Source organism: Callorhinus ursinus, unplaced genomic scaffold (genome assembly GCF_003265705.2).
Source record: "Callorhinus ursinus isolate GAN/ISIS: 27379988/994484 unplaced genomic scaffold, GSC_fseal_2.0 scaffold56, whole genome shotgun sequence".
NCBI lineage: Eukaryota > Metazoa > Chordata > Mammalia > Carnivora > Otariidae > Callorhinus > Callorhinus ursinus.
The window spans coordinates 2,003,143-2,008,117 of NW_027397118.1; the positions used below are offsets into that span (position 1 = coordinate 2,003,143).

A 4,975-nucleotide genomic window follows, 5' to 3' on the forward strand; every position below is an offset into this window, starting at 1 on the left:
GGGATGCTAATTGTACCAGGGACGCTGACAGGCTTGACAGAAAGTGTCTTCATTGAGAAATTGTGATCTGAAGTTCTCCCTTGTTCCTTCAGAAACAGGAGGAGAGAGGCATGGGGGAACCTGACAGGAAGTGAGGATTCGAGACTTCAAATACAAACATTATGAAAAACAAGCAACATCTGCAAACAGTAAGTACTTATTTATATTTTATGGAGTGTGTGCTTGGGATTCTGACAGGTTTTTAAACAGAGACCATATTAGGCCCATTCAGAGTGGAGAATGTCCCTTTTAAAAATGCATTACCCCCGCTGCTCAGGCAGGTCGGGCCCGGCTCGGCTGGCCTCAGGTGAGCCCTGACCCCCCCGACCTGGTCTAACCAAACACACATGCGGGTTGGCAATGGGACCGTTTACCGCTGGGCTCTCAAGGTCAGCGAAGGCGGGTGCTGGAGGGTTCGTATTCAGCAGGCTTCTCCCTCAGCTGGCAGAGCCGCTTTGAACTTTTCCCTTTTAAACAAATAGGATGGGAAACTGCAAAGGAACAAATGCTGGGAATCATAGAAAGGAGGGCGCCGCAAATAAATAAATAAATGGCCAGCCGCGTCCCTGGCAAATGAAAGGCACCACTCCCGGATTTCCAGCGCCTCCATGCATTTGGGGCGGATGAGAAACTTTAAAACAAAAACAATAGAATAAACCGGCGCTCTTTTTCTTCCCCCACTCCGAAGGGTGAACCCTTTATTTTTGACAACAAATAAGACGCAGTTGGCAGGTATGGTGTGCTGTGCCCCATGAAATATTTAGTAAGGCGGTAAGGACTCCCCGGACAGCTTAAGAAAACCACGATTATATTCAGAGAGAAAGCCATGAACAAACAGAGCGGGGGAATACAAAGAAAGATAAAGGAAGGCCTTTCATCAGGACTTCCTGTCCAATAATGCAGCCAGGCTTGATCCATATGTTTTGAGAAAAATCAAAGTGTCACAACTATCTAAAATGTCAATAGCTCCGGTAAGGAATATTGTCTAACATTTTCTATTACACCGTTCAAGAATTTGCCTCCCAGCACAATTTGGAAGAAAACACTCTTTTATTTCAAAAACACTCAAAGAAAAGAAAGGGGGGGGTTGGGTAGAAGGAAGCGGGACAAGGCGCATTTCACTGCTGCGTGTAACACAATAATGTTCTGGGCTCCCAAACCAGCCTGAAAGCCGATCCTCTGATGAAAGTGAGTTCTCCTCCACACCTCTCCTGTGTTCTGGCCTTTTTTTGCACACACTCTTGCAAAGGCACTTCCTGGACAGTTGGATGTCACCGAGCCCTCTCCCTGAAACAGGAAACCAGAGAAGGTGGGCTTTCAGCAGCCTTCACATTTGGATAATCCTGCATAATGATTTCAGGGTTTGTGTCTGGCAAGCTCCACCAGCTCCTCTCCAGGCTGGGCACCTGGCCCCACTGGGTGACCCGTGTCAGGGAGGGAAGAGAGGAAAAAAACCAAAAAACCAAAAAACCACAACAAAAAAACCCCAGACCTCGGTGTGTAAACAAACAATTTATTGCTGCCTCTGCGAAATGTAAACAAAATGCACGCACCCCGCCCTCGGGAGCAGCCTGGCGGTATCTAGTTTGACAGAACGTGGGGCAGGGTGCCTCCCAGAGTTGCCTCCTCAACATCTTGGACCTTCTAGAAGGAAAAAATCACGCACGAGGGGCCGCTGTTGGTGCCTTGTAGAATCTTAACTAGAATGAAACGGACCTCCGACAATCAATATTACTGACAAATTGATCTCCGCGTAGAAACTCTTGTGAGCTTAGAGGTTGTCCCGATGCCCTACATAATTGTCTCAATGAAGTTGAGGCCTCGGTGCCCGTTTGTTGGTAGTTTTCCCGGTCAGCTACCTGCGGGTAGCGCTCTGGTTGGCCGGAGGGCTTCGGTCTCGTCGGAGAAAATCACACTGTTCTTGTTCCTTTCATTCCCTTTCTGCTAGGCTTTTGTCTCTGCTTCCGAACAAACTCTTGCCAAGTGTTGAGAAGACGCTCTTCACCCATCTCGAGGGAGGGAGAAGGCAAGAGGGGGCAAGGCAGTGGTTGTCCACATGGCTGCCCAAACTCTGAATTTACCAGAAACAGTTTGTAAGCACAAGGTGAGCCAGGCACTCCATGTCAGGGGTTCCAAATTCTCCTTTTTTCTTTTTCTTAAGGAATGGAGAGGGCACACAATACCTCTGGGACCCCAAGATTTCTAAATGTGTGTGGTGGTGGTGGCAGTGGTGTGTGTGTGTCGGGGGGGGGTTCATCTCCAGAGCTAAAATTCACCCAGTCTGCATCGGTGTTAAATATTGGGGTATTTGGTACCAGTTGCTAAACAGCCATTCCCCACTAGTCCCTCTGGTGCTGATTGCCCTGGCTTTTGCCCAGAACCTCCTCACTTCCCTTAATTCGGCACCTAAAGGGTTAACGTCTGGCACAGCAGTAGGACCACCAGGACATCCCTGCCGGTGCCCATCGGCGAGGGCCATTGCCCACCACTGCGTGGTATTTTGCTATAACCCCACCTCAGTTCCACCACATTCATTGCCAAGCTTGCGGTGACGTGGCCTTGCCCTTGGTCGAGTGCTTACAGAACGTCTTCGGGAGAGCAAGGCTTTCCTGGGCGCTCCCCTCCTTGGGACCCAGTTGCCGACTGACCTCCGTCTCCCACCTGAGACGTGGAGGGACGCTTTGGGACACTTGGGGACAGCCGAGCCAACAGGCGAAACTCAAACGCCTCTCGCCCGAGTCACGCACAGTGAACAACAGCAGAAATCAACAGTCACCAGGGTATAATTGTCATTAGTATGTAAATTTTAAAAGCTCAGTCAAAAATATCAATACCTCCCACTTAATTTATTACTATATAAAGATGGATGGTCGTGGAGCGTAGCATTGATTTTTAGAGCCCTTAAAAAAAAAAAGGCGGGGAAGAAAATCGTCAAAGACAACACAAAATACTGTGTCTCAAAATTAATCATCGTGCCTTTTTAAACACACACGCACACACACACACACACACACACACACACACACTTACAAAAACACTGTGCCAACAGCCCGTGCGGGTCCATCTTCCTTGATTGGCTTTTCTGAAAATGAAGAAATGGAAGAGGCCATTTCTGTAAAGAGCCCTCTCAGAATGGATTAGAGGCAAAGACGGGTTAGCATTTTTACTGTATCGACAGCCGACCATTAGGCGAGCGCACTCCAGCCCCGCCACCGAGAGGAAATCGAACAGAACGGTCCCCCGGCCGGGCTGGGCAGGACAACCTATCAGCTCCGGGGGTCCTGCCTGGCCCACGGGGCTGTCACTGCTCATGCTCTCTCCCCGCCTGCCGTAATTACGCCATCACCTTCCTCTTCACCAAAGTGTTCCTAGGAACAGTCATGACCGCTAAATAAATAAGTAAATTCATCATCAGGTTTAAAACCGGGACGGAGAGCCTATATGAACCCTGGGGATTGTGTTTGTGTCTGCAGTGACGCAGAGATCAGAGTGTAATTGTCCCCTGTGCCGGGAAAGGGTGGGTCACTTCTCTGCTTCTGACATTTTGAGATGCTTGCGTGTATACAGAGGGAGAAGAGCGGTGGAGAGAAAAGACCAGGAGGGAAGAGAAAAAAAAGCGGGGGGCGGGGGGAGAAAACAACAGAGATGTTGAGGCGGGGTCATTTTGAAAGTGCATCGCACGCCTCTCATTTTGTTTTGTTTTTCAGGCACCGTGGCTCTGGATCTTGGAACAAAATTCCCCTAATTACAGCATCTAAACCTTTCTCGTAGCCCGGAGAGGGGTTGTGTCTCTAAATCTCCTGCGAACTGCAGATTATTATCTTGGGCTTTATTATCGCATCTGGGAAAACTTATTTTTTTTTTATAGAGTCATTCCACTAATCATCAGTCTACGAGCCAAGAGTGGTACCCCTCGTCCCTCCAACTCGAAATGTGCGCCTTTTTCGAGAAGCATTTTGTCAAGAGCACCCCAGCCCCTGATACGGGCTGTTTATCAGGGTCGGTGCTACCAGGCTGATATTTCTAATTTATCGGGATGCTTCAAAGGTATTCAGCAGGAACACCGTTCTCCTCACTTTGCTTATGAAGTGGAACTGCGGTTTGAAAGGAACATCAAGTTGCTAGCTGTCTTCTTGCTGTAATTGTATTTAATTCATTATCTTTCATTTCAATAAAATCACAGGAAAACACAGGGATGGAAATGTGTAGGCTAATTGCTTATGGAAATTCTGGTGCCGTCCTTGGTATAAATTTACCTCTTGCATGAGGAAGACGCAGTTGTGTCATTATCGTGGAATTTTACAATATGTAATTATAGGGAGAAGCAGGTGTAATTAGCAAGTCTTTCCACAAAGCAGGTAGCATTCTTGGTTAAATATTTACAGCTGCGCCAACAGCCAGTAATAATGAGAGTTTTCTCAGCCACATGTTACAGAGCATCCAACAAATATTATGAAAAGTGGTCATTATCAGGCGGCAGGTACTGCTTTGCCTTCTTGCTTGCCAGAAATGCTTCTGGATGGCTTGCTGGACGGGAATCCGGGCTTCGTCAGCTGTGCGGTTTCGACGGTGATGAAGACAAGCAACTAAGCTCTCTTCCCTTGTTGCTGCAGAGAAGAGCAATTAAAGCCGCATATTTAGAGATGACATCAGCCAGGAGTCCTGCGCAGAGAGAGAGTGCCTTGCTCTCCTTCTCTCTTCTTTCCTCGTTCCCTTGTCTGTCCAGAGCAAACCCACGGCGAGCTGCAAAGGTGCAAGAGTCCGCAGACTTGCACGCGCCAAACCTCTAGCCAAGGGTCAGCCTGACCTGCAGCTGTGGCACAAAATAAAATCAACGGAACCCACCCTACGCAAACACCCTCGGTGGCTCTTTATTACCAAATGATATGAACTTTGACCCAACCCAAACAAAATTTAATATTTTCCCCCCAAATAT

General features: G+C 48.2%; 1 long non-coding RNA gene across 1 annotated transcript; it reads left to right on the forward strand.

Annotated features, from left to right (window-relative positions):
• Nucleotides 1-423: 423 nt before the first annotated feature.
• On the forward strand, nucleotides 424-4,227 carry LOC112809105 (uncharacterized). Its single transcript, XR_003204509.1, has 3 exons — nucleotides 424-771; nucleotides 1,988-2,143; nucleotides 3,747-4,227. It is a non-coding gene; the product is annotated as an uncharacterized lncRNA (long non-coding RNA).
• The last annotated feature ends 748 nt before the right edge of the window (nucleotides 4,228-4,975 follow it).